At 43.3% G+C, this 16,182-nt stretch overlaps 1 protein-coding gene across 1 annotated transcript in view; it reads right to left on the bottom strand.

Moving 5' to 3' along the window:
- Positions 1 to 12,075, bottom strand: part of LOC112557696 (cationic amino acid transporter 3-like) — a 32,718-nt gene extending 20,643 nt beyond the window's left edge. The window contains 1 exon segment of the mRNA XM_025227695.1: positions 11,766 to 12,075. The gene's annotated coding sequence lies outside the window, so the exon portion shown is untranslated.
- Between the last annotated feature and the right edge of the window lie 4,107 nt (positions 12,076 to 16,182).

Here is a 16,182-nt window from a genome sequence, read left to right as displayed (position 1 = left end):
AATGACAGTAATCATTGACAGAAGTTAAAAAGAAGCACACATGGGACTGGGCTCGTACAGGACCACGATTGTAAGAAATAATTACAAGGCTGTTGGTGTCCGCTGAGGATTGGTTTCAAGACACACCGCAGGGACCAGAATCCAGTGTCATGAAGCGGCGTGGTGGTTTCATTTACTCATTTCTACCCGTCTTCTTTACACAATCTTTATATTTTCTATGATACGTAATACAATGTAATGCTATGTAAATAGTTGTTTTTCTGCATTTTTGACGAATAATGAGAACAAAAAGTCTGCACATGATCTTTACAGACGCAATCATTGGACTTCTGCCTACAGAGTACACGTCAGCAACACGAGACTGGGGTGAAAATGGCGGGGGATGGAGGGGGACTACAGGAGGACTTCCTACACATCAGCATGGCATAGTGGTGGGCGAGTGGAGAATTCAAGTTTCCTTTTTTGTAACTTTCTGGGATTTTTTTTTCCAGAATGTTTCCGGTCCGCGGTTGGTTAATTTTTGCGAAGGCGGAACCAATAGATACGAAGGTCTGCTATAATTATTGTCAAAATCTCAAACGAGACAGTCTATGCTGCCACAATATAGACTATACACGATAGACAACTTTAAAGTTTTAGCTCGACATTCATAACTAAGATAGCTTTGGCGTTGGGTTCGTTTTAAGGTTAGGACTTCAGTGAAGGCTGATACTTTTGCGGCGTCCCCAGCCCCCCACCCAAAAAAAAAAAAAGAACCTGTGTCCCGCCCGGGGGAAAGATCCTATAACTCGGGCTGTACGCTTTAGTGCACAGTTCTGTGATTCTTAAATTACATTTGACCACCACGAGACGTCTACCATTTCGATCAGACAAGGTTAGAGCAAGCGTACTTCGGAGGCCGCGGCGGCACTCACATGCATGGCGATCGACTTGTAGATGCTCGCCATTGCAAAGATTTTCCCCATTTCCGCGCTGTTAATACTCTGGTGACTCAATGATCGAAAATGTTCCTTTTCAACTTTCTGTACCTGCCTTTATAAGTACAGCCCTTCCCTTCTCACTTAGAATGCAGTGTAAGTTTGGTTGTGACATGACTTGTTCTGTGACACAAAGCCAGCAGACTCCACTTTGACCGAGAGAACGGTCCTGGTGGTCATGAGGCTTTCAGTTGACATAGACTGTAGTTGGTGACCTTTGCGCTGTGCGATTTTGCTGGATCCGGGTGTGAGGACTTTAATGCATCCAGAGCTGAGCTAAATCGTCCTCAACCTGAAACCACATACCTTTCTGCAAAAACTCTAACTAGCGGCCCATGGACATCCCACATTTCTCTCTCCCTCCTTCTCTCTCGCTCTTCCTCTCTCTCTCTCCTTCCCTCACACACACACACACCCAATCATGTTCCGCATCACAGCGTCTTAGGGATCATTACTTCGAGCCATTTTGTTGCAATCTTGTTCAGTTTGGGTAGAAGCCGTATATTCAGCCTTTAAGAAAGGAAACTGCCAAATAAATCACTTCAACTGCTTGTGCGCTGATGTATGGTTCCAAAGCCCAGCACGGGGCACAATTTAAGTCTACACGCGAGATTTCCCGCTAATTAAGTCAATGCCCCTTAATTTCCTGCTGCTTCAGAAAATGGTGGCTATCATTTACAATGTGTGTTAGGGGTGCATCCGCTTACTTCAATTACTTACTACATGAGGACTGTTTTCATATCTTTAACATGCGTGGCAGCCTCGTGGTTAGAGAGCGCGTGTGCCTCATGATCCACGCTGAGTCGAGTATTTGTTTATTGGATAGCTAGTTTGGTTTGGTTTGGTTTGGTTTGGTTTGGTTTGGTTTGGTTTGGTTTGGTTTGGTTTGGTTTGGCTTAGTTGGTTGGTTTGGTTGGTTGGTTTGGTTGGTTGGTTGGTTTGGTTGGTTGGTTGGTTGGTTGGTTGGTTTGGTTGGTTGGTTGGTTGGTTGGTTGGTTGGTTGGTTTGGTTGGATGGTTGCATCTGTCCTCCCTGTCCATGTGTCCCTTTATCACTTTGCATTAGCTCTCCTTTACCTTACACTTACCTTAACGCAAAAGTCGTCATTCCTCCCTACATCTAAGGTTAGCTTGAAGGCGGTGATAAAGAAGTTCAATGCAAAGTGGGAGGAGGGATGGAGAACAGCCCAGCTCCACCTTGGCTTTCAAACGGCCAGCCCCCACAAGTAGGCTAATCAAGTGATAGAGGGCGCTCGCTAACAAAGCCATACGTTTTCTTCTTCCTCATAATCAGCTCCATAAAATATAGGAGGATAAATGTAAGTTTGCAGAAATTGTAAGGTTCAATGACAGTTCACAGTAAAATACGTGGAAGACTTACAGAATGGATATCAATAACAATGGGCAGGAAGAAAGAATAAAATAAATTAGGAGATCGAGACTTGCAGCCCTTTTGTAATCCAGCACCCGAGCATTAAAATATCAATGTGGAAAATGTTATTTTAACCGCCATAACGACGTGGCATTTCAAAAAAAATGTAAAATAGTATATTCGCCCTGCTCATGGTATACTCCAACTGGAGGTTTATAAATATTCTAGAGACATTTATTTATGACAGTACAGCAAGAAGAGCAAATTCAGCGACCAACTGACATGCATGTCCTCATTGGGTAAATGAAGACCATCTGTTCTGCTCGTCACGACATCCCCGACACACCTGTCAGGTAAAAAGTCACTTAACAGGTAGATGTGGTGAAAATATGAACAGTCAGGTGAACACTGATATTAGCCACCTTCTAGGTGTTTTTTAGGTAACAGAAACATAAAAATGTCAGGAAAAATGGACATCGCATCATTTCTTACACCCTCGGAAGGATACCGGCGATGAAGACCACATCGCTGTGGATGTGCAAGTCCGTTGGTAGATGTCAGGGGCGTCGTGACCTCCCACCACTCCCACCCCACCGAGAACATGTAAAGAGAACCCCGGAGACGATTCCGGCGATGAGCTGCTAACATTTTCCGAGACCAGCTCCATCGGAAACAGTTTAAGCAGCTCAAACACACGAGGCTGGGCCGATTGATTGCCAGGCGATCCGCGAAGAAAGAAAAGGCTTACTCAAACACTGGCTCAGTTTTTACATCTTCTCCTATGATATTTACACATAGCAAATTTTCCACATGCTCCAAGTCCCCCTAACCCTCCTCCCCGCAGGGCTTTCACTTGCCGCAGTCTCTCTTCTCTGAAAAATGGTCGAAAAAGTCTGGAAAGCTAGCTAGGTAATTACTGAAGAGGCCCGTGCCTGCACACCCTAACATTAGGCCTTCGATCTCTGCTCCGTCGCCTCGCTAACATCCCCAGTCGATACCCGGACAACCGCTCCTGTAGCTGCTGACTCAGCTGCCCCCTACCCCACCCCCCTTTCCCCCACACAGTATGGAGAAACGGAGGAGGAGGAGGAGGAAGAAAATGTGAAAGGTCGAGGAAGACCAAGAGGAGAAGGAAAGGAGTTGAACGAAGAACCTGTATAAACAGTTATTATGTATATTCGGTTAAAGCAGTTGGACATAAAAAATCTCTTTACTCAACAAAAGTCATTCAACATTCAAGAAAGACACCTGCTGACAGTAAAAGTCTTGGCTTGGTGTGAGCTCTGATTGCTTACAAAGGTTGCTTGTAGAGAAAGGGTAGTCTGATGCCAGAAACACTCCAAGTCTCCAAGAGGTCCAATTCCAGAAAGGCGCCTTCAGACATCGGCACTCACAAAGATCAAAGTGTCTTTGGAGGCGAGGGATTCGCTGGCTTTGTAAAGGCTACAGCCAATGGGAAATCTCGCTGGTCAAGGCCACAACTAATGGGAGATGTAGCAAGTTAATGAATTGTCTTCCTCATCAAAGCCACACCCATTGGGACATCCACTCACGATCACAGCCAATAGGAGCATCGCATGTCAGGCTTGTCTCTGATGGGAGATCTTCGTCAGCTGGAGCTTCCACTGGACCTGGTGGACATGTGTTAATGAGGTCCTCGGTGTACTTCAGGGTCTGAATGATGTGTGAAGGTTGGCTGCTCGCAAAGAGGGGAACTTTACTTATTTTAGTGGAAGTAGTACCTCCCTCCAATAGTTTGGTAGCTGTCCAGAAGACCTGGCTACAGAAATATTGGAGCATGGTCTAATGTCAACAAGCAGCCCAGTCATGGCAGACATGAATGTTTGTGTCACGGAAGTTCAAAAAGCTGAGTCTGGTCCCAGAAGTACATTCCTGGTAATATTTCCTGTTTATACAATGATACAAATTCTCCGTGGTTTGAGATATCCTGTAATAACTGTAATTAAAGTAAGGTCTTAACGGTCTTGTTTACCGCATTCGTGAAATGATATATACACAGATTAGATGGATCACGATTTGTTTATGAATATACAACCCATAAAAGAAAAATCTACAACCCCTAAAGGGAAATGTAGTTGTCATGTTTTTTTTTTTTCCTCTTGTTTATTTTTTCATTCTTTTCTTTCTTTCTTCCTTTTTTTTATTTTCTTTCTTTCTTTTTTCGATATTTACGAAAATATCCGCATACTTCGGTGCGTAACAAAGCGTGCTGAAATTGAAGTGGGAAGGATACAAGCATGAGTTGTCCAATGGCCTCAGTCCACAAACGTACCGACATACACAATTTTAAAAGATCTGGTTTTTATTTTGAATCAAGAAACTTTAGAAACTTTTTCAGAGGCCATTTTTGAGGCAATCGCTTTTAATTTGATTTACAGAATTCCGATAGAAAATGGCAGTGAAGATGATGGGAAGGAGATATTGGAAGGGGAGACTACGAAACGAAAATAAATAAAAGAAAAAATGATAGTTCTGAATTCTTCGCTGCCACCGCAATTTTCCTCCAGAAATACATTCCTCAACTGCTTGGAATGAAGGCTATGAACTGCGAAATTACCGTAGTGGACCAGCGAGATGTAGCAAGTCTGAATCACGTAGTACGTCACGTGCCGGTGCGTTCTACGTCTGCACTATGCACTATGCAGTCCGTAGCTATGCCTGCACTATACATGTATGTCAGATTCTTAGTTGCTGATACTCCATGTTTGACTTTGGAGTCACCTCAACTGCTTTCCATGAAAGTAGGCTTTTGCTGTCTTTCAGCCCGTTTCGTGGTTCTGAGGGTACCAGCTGCTCAGAGAATTTTTATCTCTAATGAATACTTGTGATCAAAACTCTTCGGAGTGGCACTTAAAAAATGTTAAAGCGGCCTTCCGGAAGCTCAGCCTATTGTCCGCCCATGAGGTGGCGCCCCCTACAGAGCCGTTACTACAAGCGTCGTCATGTCAACAGACAAAAAGTCAAAACACATTTTTCGTCTGTCATCCGCCTGGCACATGAAACTTGTTCCTGGTTGGATTTAGCTTTTTTTGTGGATAGTAAACTAATGCTTCAGATATATAGTAAAGTGATACTTTAGACACTTTATCTCTCCTTAGGGATCAGCGAAATCATTCTACAAATATTTCATGTCTAATTTAGCCACAGCAAAAAGATTCTACTTTTTTTTCCTTTTAGAAGAATGAAAATAATTCTACAGATATTCCGTGTCTCCTTTGGCCGCATCAGAATGACACTGGAGTCCTCCAGACTCACAATGAATACTATTCACATAAGTGCCTCGTGAGGTTGTGAAGACAGACTAAAGTATTGTGCCTAACTCTGCCTCACAAACTTTCTCCAAGTCTTCGCAGTCTACGAAGCTGCCTTTGAATGTCGACTTAAAGAAGTAGATGGACGCTCTTCACATTCGTCGTGCGTAGCTGCCGGAAATTCCTCTTTGCGCATGCACGTATTCACAGGTACAAACTCAGTTATGGTAATGGCCACACTCTGACGACCCCATGTACGCCACTAGGTGGACAGGACCCCAGCTGACAGAGGGAGACACTGTGTCTCCTCCAACTCCAACCAAAGCCTGCTCCTTAACGAATACGAATACGTCTACGAGTAGGACTACTGCAGGCGGAAAGTCCCAAACCATAACACCAGTCGATTGTTGGTTTGGCTTGGCTCGACATTTACTAGCATCTGTGAAAAGGAAACATGGAAAGGGAGTTTGCTGCAGACACAGAGACGGTGAAGCTCTTTCTCGTTTCTTTCAGTTCTATTTCGTCGTATGAAGCTCAGTGAAGACACTGAGCTCGTGAGTCAGACTCAGCACTAAACAACAACATGGCTGTTCTATTATAGAATGTCTTTCTCTCTCACATTCGCTTGTTTACACTAATCTCTCTCCCTTCTCTCTCTCTCTGTCAACAAACATTGTATCTATTTTGTGCTTTTAAAATCCGAAAGTCATGCTGGTATATATTTATTACAGTATTTATTACAATATTACAATATCTTCTTGGATATGTAAGAAGACTGTACTTTTACCTCCCTGATCAGTTATTGCTGAGTGTCGTTATTCTGACTGTACATTGTTTTATTTCTACTCTTCTGTAGGCCAAAGACCATAGAATAAATTGATCAATTAATCAATCAGTCTCTGTCTTTGTCTGCCTCTCCCTCTATTTTCTTACTCCCTGTCCAGTCTTTCCCACAACCCTCATCCCCAATTTTTTTTCACCCCCTTCACTCTCTGAACTCTGTTTTCTACTTTTGTTTCTTTTCTGTATCCACTTAACAGTTAAAATGAAAGTTATATAATCTGATAAACAGCATTGAACCAGTTATCAAAGTCATCCATTGACCAAAGCACAACTCCACCTACACTACCTTCAGATTAGCAGCATTTTTTATTTTATTTTATTTTATTTACTCAGAACAGTGAGTTGTCTTCTCCGCTGTAACCTTGCCTCAGACCATGTATATTACTTAGACAAACTCAGGGTTCGGACCATCATGAGGATGGTGGGGATGATTGGAGAGACTTGCCTCATCCCGTTTCCCTGAAGCGCTTTGCCACAGCGAGTCTGTGTCCTCCCAGCAGCCCCTGCGCGCCTGGCGGTGTTGTGAGAAGCTACATCTTCTAGGAGGAGACTGCCGGTAGCTGGACCTGTTTAGCGCTCACAGGTTGCTGAGGTCGGATCAATAGGGGTAAACACAGCCAAGAGAAAAAGTCGAGAAGCTGGTCGGACTATTTACACACTTCTACAGCCTGCAAATGATAGCCACGTGACCGGCGATGGACCGTGAAGAGAGCGGAAATGTTTCTGATCATTCGTGAGAGCAGCGACAACCTGTGCGCACAGTATGTGAGCAGAAACCAGTTTTTTTCCGTCAACATATTAATTATTTTTTTGAAGCCGCTTTTCTTGCAAATAATAATTACATATTCTTATAATGTAAAAGAGATGCGAGACTGCTGAAGGCGACAAGTGAAATTTGAAACAAAATTCGATCAGTGAGGTGATGACCAGTTTCTGGCACAGAATATGTTCTTTTTAAAATGTGCTCGTTAGACTTCGCGGACTTTCTAGTATTTTTACTTACATTTCTCAAATTGAACTCTTGAAACCAGTTCACATAAAAGTCTGAGATACTGTCGTGCAGAAAACTTTTCACGCTTTGGACAGGAATGTACTTGAAAATTAAAATTGTTTAGCGAAATAGCGGTACTCGTCGAGGACTCTAATATATATATGAAGGAGAAAAAGAAACTGGACAGTCCGTCTGCCTCTTGGTCAGTCAAACTCACTGACCGAATACTCGGGGACTTGCCTGACTGGAAGACCGAAGGAGCGGTTGGCTGAAGGAATGACACATCAAGTACGGGAAGGACAGAAGTTCTTGTCTCATGAAAGCTCTTCACACAAAACTCAAAAGGGAGCGAGCATCAGAAAAGAAAACCCTGCCCTCACTCGTGGTGTGCGAAAGGTGCAAGCTGTGCAACATTAAGGATGCTTCGAGAAGGTCAAGGGTCAAGCTACACGCAGGCCAGCAGGCCGCAGCTGAGGTCTTCCTTGTAGACAACACTTGCACCGATGTCAGCAGTGGATGTAGGACATCGACAATAACTGGGCTTCACACTCGTCCCTTCTCTTCGTCCCCGACAGATCAATCATTAGCAGAAGACTTCTAAGAGATGTTTTAAGCTATTCAAGAGTTCCTCTTCATCTTTTCTTTCCTTCTTCTTTCTATTTATTTCTTTCTATTAACACTTCCTCTTTATATTTATCGTGTCTTGATTTTTTTTTTCTGTTAATATTTGTCATTTGCGTTTGTTTTTGTTTTTACTTGTTTTTGTTTTCATTCTTTATTTTTTTTTTCCTTCTCTTTGCTGTGTCGGCGTTTCTGTCTGCCTTTCTCGCTCCGTTTCCTTATCTTCTCAGTCTTCTTTATTTTTCTGATTACCTGTCTTTGCTTGTTTACTGTCTTGCTTGGCCTGTGTTCCTTTTATTTATTTATTTTCTGCTATCCTTTTGTCTTTTCTTTCATTTCGTCCTTCTTTCCTCCATTATTTCTTTCATTGTTTCTTTATGTTTTTCCTATCTTTCTTTGTTTAATTTTCGTATTTGAATACTTTTTTCCTTCATTTCTTCCTTTTTCTAAAAGGATGAACAAACATAAGCCCTTTGTGAGGGATTGAAAGTCTTATTTGACACCCTCTGAGTTGTTTTTGCCGGGTGGAGTAAAGCCGAGAAAGGTAGGTAACCCTGGTAGCAAGTGGTCGCCGTAGAGCTGGACACAGAATATTGTGTCCACATGTCCACACATCCATACATCTCCACACATCCACACACATGTCCACACATGTCCACAATGAACACGCCTCACGACCTCATTTCGAATACACACCTAGTTCCTCCCACCCACACACCCACCGTCCATTCCTCGCCCTCCATTTCATCTCTCCGCTCCTCCTCCGGACACCAGCATGATGGACGTGGTGAAAAGGAGGCTTTGAGGACTGTTCTTCTCGTGTCCTGTTCCCTTTTCTGACAACAGCAGCCGAGTCGATTTGGATTTAGCTTTAAGAAGAACATAGAGGCTAAGGGAGGGAGCTGAAAATCCCCTTTCGTGTGGACCTTCTGGAGCATCGAGATTTATACCATGCAGGGCACATACACGCACATAGACATTAAAGCCTGATCCCAACTGTGTATTTATTATCACGTGACATGGCCGTCTACGTGTCTGTCTACGTGTCCAACTGTCAGCCTGTCTAAGCAGAAAGGATTTAAGAAAATGGAACGTATTGTCGATTCTTGTGTGCATATATATATGTTTACTCGTGTAGATGAGTGTAGGTCGTGTATGGAGCTTAGTTTTAGGAAGGAAGTCATCATAGAGACATGTCAAGAGCTACGTTAAGTTCATCAATAGTAAGGAAAATAAATTATCTTTGAAAGATAGCAAGCACTGGTTCTCCCTAGAGCAATACAGTTAGACAGACTATCTTAGTTTTGTCATTCTGTGTGTGTGTGTGTGTGTGCATGCGCGCGCTCACGAACACATTTGTCTGCTTTAAGAAGTTAAAACCGAAAACTGAATAAACGACAAAAAAAAATGGCAGGAGGTTAAAAACAAGAGCATCCGTTGAACGAACTGTGAAAGACAAAAAGAAAAGAAAAGTTAACAGACGATGAACGACCGGAAAGCTGGAAGCCTGAGCAACTGCCCACATTAACAGACTAAACCCAATATAACCTCCTTAACCTACTGCCAACGTAAAAACGACGGCAGTTGTCCTCTCCGCCCATTACGTCAGCGGAACGTGCCCTTGTCCGCGCATGCGCGTCTCAAATCGCGTTACGCACTGGCCTTGAACTTTTAGCTTCAACTGAAAGTGTGAAATGACGGACAAGTCGGTCATAACAGAAAAAGGAGTAAAATATTTCTCTCTTACAAAGCAACTCGAAAAATGCCGTGGGCTTCTGTTTAAACATTTTTGAAGCCAAACAAAGCTCACCTCACCTCACCTCACCTCACCTCACCTCACCTCACCTCACCTCACACTATCCTGTGAGTAATGAAAACCGATAGTTTAGAGAGATAGGTGAGAGGCCATGAATCACAACGAGTCCCTAGATATGAAAGAATATGAGACACCACATCAGTTTACGTGGCAACACCTTAACACAATATTTATTTTTAAACTAATAATGTCGACGCCTGTCGTTGACAAATCTACATTGAAACAATTTCTCTCATCTACAATTCACAGCACAAAGCTTGCAGAGACCTCTGTCTACAGTTCAGATACCCTCATGACCAAAGATTTGAAAAGTCAGATTCCAAAGTTCAGTTTAATGTTTATTGTGAACAGCGTGTCAGACAAAACTGAACACACGGTTTTCACTGTGAACATAGCAACCATACAGGCTAAGAACTCAACCAAACAACATGGTCTCACAATGGGGACAAACTTTTGTCATTGGATGCTAGTGGTGTCCGGAAATGGTGGCGAACACTTTTCTATAAAACTTACAGCTCAGCAGCATGCAAACCGTTATGTGCCACTTAATGTATTCATCCCATGGTCTGTCTCGAATTTCACGAAGCTATTTGTCTATCTTGAGTTTCCACAGCTATTTGTCTTGAGTTTTGCAATCTCTTTGTCCTTCTCAAGTCTCTCCACCTCATTACGGGAACCCTGTACCGATACCCACTTCTCTGATTTCAATTCTTTCTATTGTTTTCATTTGTTTGCAAATTTCTGAGTGAATAAATCAGGATATGGATAAATACTTTTCTTTAGCATGTTCCCAGATTGTTTGCTACTCATGGAATGTTACCTAGCCGTGTCTAGTTGGTCTCGCATGTCACCCAACCACGTCTGATGGGTTTAACATGTTACCTTGTCCTGGTCCTGGCTCTTCCGCCCAGCATCCATTGTCCTCCTCACTTGACCTGCATGTCAAGCGGAACCTTTCCTCCAGCCATTCAACTCCTGAGCTCTTTCTCAACTTTTAAAAACATTACCTTAATGCAAAAAAAACTTCCTTTCCCTCAAGGGGCCCAGATGTAAATGTAAACACTTCTCCTTAATTTTAGCTGCTCTTGGTGTTGTTAATCGTCTTCGCAAGTTGTCCTGACATCTGTGGTCTGCCTACAGAATGTGCTTGCTCGCAATTACAGTGAGATTACAGAGAAATTAAAGCAGTGGGTTTGTCTACAGACATAGACACAATTGTGAAAATCAAGCAAGTGTACCCCATTGTCCCATTCACAGCTACCTCGAGAAAATTGTCGACTTTACAGCAATCAATAAGACATTTGAAGCGAGAACAAGCGAAGAAGGAGGAAGGTGAAAGAAAGGAAATTCCACGCAATCACAATAATGAAATAATTGATGAGACTTTGGAAAATAAAGATACTTGTGACTGTATGGTTGGTGCTAACATATGCTCATTGAATGCGAAAATGTAATATGCGCTGCAGTCTGTATCGTTATATATAAAAGACAGATAAATGCAGAATACCAGAAGTGAATATTGTTGAAATACTGTAAAAGAAATATACCATAATAATAACAGTTAAATGCGTATTTATCAGAACGAAAACAGGAGGCCGAGTCTGGAAAATTTATGCGGAATAGGAAAACAAAAAACTTTTATTGCAATCTTGTTGAGGACCTGAAGTTAGTGAGCGGAATAAACTTAAATCTGTGTGACCTTTGCCAATCACAAAATCGAATGTTCATGTTCACAATCGATACATTTCCTGATGAAGCAAGTCAAACTGTAAAGCTACACTGTACATATCCCGGCTGTAAACTACGACGGGAAGCCATTTTCCTAAACTGTGATCAATAGAGAAGAAAACTCTCAGAAAACTTGTGAGACTTACAGGAGCTGGCCGGGCGCTTGTCGAGGCCAAGTGATGAGGACAGCCGCAGCCTCCAGACGTCTCGTGCAGGATGCTTCACGCGACAACACCTCCTTAGAGCTCGGTGTGACACAAACACACAAGTACACCCGCATCCAGCACCTCTTCCTGCAGCTGCAGCATGAACATCTCCAACTTTAATGATGGAACCCTCTCCTCCACAGGATGGGCACTGGCGTTCACACGATCGCGCCGTCTCCACTGCGCACGCCACGTTCGCAGCGCGTGCGGCTGCCACAGCAAGCGTCAGTGATGCGGCGCGCTACTCCAGTGATGCCAGCCCTCGGCAGCCGCCGCCCTTTGCAGCAGCAGCAGCAGCCGCGTGTAATGTTTCAGCTCCCTCGGCAACATCACTGTTTGAAAGTACGACTCTTAACTTCCATTGTCGGTAGATACATGTTGCGATGTTTCCAGAAGATTAATAAGAGAAACAAAGAAATGAAATAACAAATAAAATAACTCGCTTGCCCCAAGGATATATCTGATATATCTGAGGTTGAGATCCCGCCTCGGGCACCCGTAATGTTTGTTTAGATGTGACACCTGTTTTACAACCTGTCAGTAGATCTTCCCACATCACCATCTCACATCAGGACACAAACATCATCTATAATCTCCTGTTGTTTCCTTTATACCTTTCTCTTCACACTGCTAGCCACACACACCCCGTACACCACCCGACAATGACATACCGTTCGTTTCTGTGTCCTACACCTGTAGTAGATAAACCCTCCTTCACCTCACTTCACTACTTTTCCTCCCACAATCTGACATTAAATGCGACGATGACATGAGTTGTGTTTGACCTATGGCAGACGAACTACATCCCGTTAACTGAATTAAAGCATTATCTGCTTGAGTGAGTGAGTGAGTGAGTGAGTGAGTGAGTGAGTGAGATAGCGAGCGATTGAGTGAGTTGGTGAAAGAATGAGAGAGTGCGCATGCGCGCACGTGCTGTCATGCACAACCACTTCAGGGTGGAAACTACATTTCAAAAACACGCACACACGCACACACACACTCAGTGCTCAATCACTGCTGTACACCGAGCGCCAAAACCGATCTGTAATCGATGCGCAGAATGGATCTGTCCTCTCGCCCAGCCTCCATCACACTACGTGCACAGAAACAATGCGTGTGGACAAATACCTGCCGGGTATCGATCCTCGCATCTCGCTTTTAATTCTTCTTTAAATGTTTTCACACGTGGTGTAACTATAGGAAACCGATGTCAACCATATCGATCCCAGGATCTGCCTTTAATTAGTCTTTAAATATTTACTGTACGAGGTGTAACTATTGGATACCCGTATAGGGTTGACAGTTTTGCTGCTAAACAAACTGAACTGCTATGTGTTTAGGATTTGTTTTCAGTGTGAATTGTTCATGTCTGCTCTCTTTGTTCTGCTGTTTTCTTGTTCTTATGGCCATTACAAGTTTCCGTTGACGCGTAGAGTGAAAACTACCCGATGACCGGTAAACTGTAGAATCAAAATAAATTAATGATTGGCATTGCTAACGAATTGCGGGCAAAATTAGCATCGGGCACTGACTGCTTGTTATATCTTATCGAAGAAATAATTAGCATTAGCACATGTACACTACCGAAATTCTTGGCAAAGTTAAGAAAATTCTGGTCTTGACTCCGCACCTTGATTGTTTAATGTGAACTTACATATTTACATATCCTGGCCAGACTTTAGCCCGTGGTGGACTTGTTGACAACTTGAGAGACTACACTGCATTTCATTCCTTTGATGATGCATACAAGAACCTTCTCAATATCATGATATCTGCTTTTTAATCAGATCCTTTTCTTCCCACCCCGTGATGCTGCTAAACTGTGACTCAACAGTCAAGCACTAATATGTCTTTTTCCAGGACCCTCCCCATGCATGTTCAAAGATTGATGGCGAACTCTGGCCTCTTTCCAAAGTCTGTTTTTATTGGCCTTCTCTTGAAACTGTGGCAGGGCTTGAGGGCTTGGCCTCCTGCATATTTTTTTCCGAAAATCTGAAACAGGCGGATTTCTCAGATCCTTTTCCCCAAATCATGGAGGGTTTCAGCTGCGCCGTCCCAGCATCCTCTCTGTTGTCTGTTGTTGATGATGGTAGTGCTGGACTACTGTCACTGCTACTGTTGAGAGACTGGAAACATGCAGACAGCTCCGCTAATATTTACTGGGCACTAATAGGTGGGGACAGCGGGCAAAGGCCGAGCCAAACAGAAGGGAAAACACCGAGGGTCCTTTATTAATCCTCCTGACAGACTGATAAACCTCTCTTACTCTGTGTGTGTGAGTGTGAGTATGTACGTTCGTTCGTGTATATCTAATTCTAAGAGGACTGGTGTAGGTCTTTCGAAGGATGAGTGTTTTTGGATGCCTTAAAGTGTGAACGGTTTCATGTAACCCTCCCTCCCTCCCTCAAACGCACAAACAGCCAAAGATTATCCGCGCATTCTCTCCCCTTGTAAACAAATAATTATTTAAGACACTGCAACCACAGGCAGACTACAATAGCCGACAAATGCTCTCGTCTGCAATATTGGAGCCAGGTAGTCCAGCATCCCCAATCCCAGCATTCCTCCTAAACCCTCGGCAACAACACAAGAGATTTGTATCAAAACGACCTTTAGTCGGGGGAAACAAACCTGCCACCGTTCAATAAAAGGAAATGGAGCCAGTAAATTTCCTTGTCTCTAGGAACCCAGGGCGATATATAAGAGAATATTCGATAAATATTAGCACCATGCAGAGTAAAGAGTAAGCAGCGACGAAAAGTAAGGTCTGCGGACGGTGGGCTCCGTGTGCACGCAGCTGGTGTTTGATTGTCCACACTCACGCCACGAGGAGGACAACGGAGCCCACCCGGTGTACGTGGCCAACATTGATCCTCCCAGGCTGGTCCTCGTCCGCTCCATCCCCTGCTTGAGGCCTCACAGCCTGGCTCGCTGTCTCCCTCTCTTGATGTCCCGCTGTGTGGTCCTGGTCCACTCTGTCCCCTGTTTGAGGCCTCAGACTCCCTCGCTCCATCCTTATATCCTCCCTCGCTCCATCCTTTGCTTGATACCAGGACAGTGTCAGTGGCCGCCTTTCCGCTTTGATCATGTTGCACTCAGAGTACAAGCACGTAACACGATCACGTGACAATCTCTTCACACTTGTAGTCTCGGTTGGTGATGGAGCCCTGGTGCCGCAGCTGAACTACTCTAAGTGCAGTAGGTAATGATGATGGCGGAACATCACTCCGCTTTTGGGATGATGCACGTGTCTTGAGATCATTTTTCAAGAACATGTTTTGTGTTCTGCCCCTTGTGAAAGCGCACATGAGCACGTGCCGTACACTTGTACAAACATATGTGAACACATTCATGCCAACACAAAGGAGGTTTACAAACACGTGTACTCAGTATGTGCCCTCGTCTGTTTTTTTTTCCTTCTTCCCTTCCCTTCTTTTGTCAACCTTGTCCTTTTATCATTTTCCTCTGTTCTGCTGTCATAGTGGTGATGGTGGTATTGTAGTTGTAGAGACAACGACAACAGCAGCATTGGTAGAAGTACTCACATGTCCCTCCCTCTTTGACGAGATGTATCTATAAATAGACTGTTATGTATCATACGTACCCCGTTATTTCACCTTGCGATGGTCGATGTTGCCGTAGAACGTAGCTGTCAACAATACAATGTGGACTGGCTGTCCTGGGTTCAGAACCAGTCTTGGGCAGGCTGTTCTAACTTATTTTTGTTCAGTTTGAAAAGCATGTATATAGTCACATTGTATGTTTCTCAATGATAGCAAATATTTTATGTCGGTCGACTACCTTATGAAAGATACTTTGTCAGAAGCAATTTAAAAATGTATATACATATAAACATAAATTCAGAAACAATGCTGTTCATGATTCTATCATCTAGATGTGAACAAATAACATTTATAATTCATTACTGATTGCCGTTACTGACATTATAAACTGTGAGACAGACCTGCTCCAGTGTCTGAGCCCTGGGTACCTGTCAGAACTCACTCCTGTACTCCTGATGATGCACCGTGCTGTTGTCACACCAACACATCTATGGTTACAGTGTTATCGTCAAAACATCTGGAATAATTGCTGCTCTATTGCTAGGGGATTCATGTTTTCGCCTACATTATTTATTTTTTATTTATATATACATCCTAATTCGCGAAAGAATTTCGGAAACGATAAAAAGCTTTTAAAGAATGAATAATTTATTGACCCTTGACCGCTAGCGCTGTCGCGGCAAAGAAAAGATTTAAACAAAACGATAAATGGAAGTCAAGAGAACAAAGTGTGAATTTTATATGAGGCCCCTCCCTCTCAACAACACTCTCATTGGAAGTTTAAGAAAACATCT

The sequence above is a fragment of the Pomacea canaliculata genome, linkage group LG2 (assembly GCF_003073045.1).
Source record: "Pomacea canaliculata isolate SZHN2017 linkage group LG2, ASM307304v1, whole genome shotgun sequence".
Lineage (NCBI taxonomy): Eukaryota > Metazoa > Mollusca > Gastropoda > Architaenioglossa > Ampullariidae > Pomacea > Pomacea canaliculata.
The sequence above is the reverse complement of the archived record's forward strand: the minus strand, read 5'-3'. Positions and strand labels throughout refer to the sequence as shown.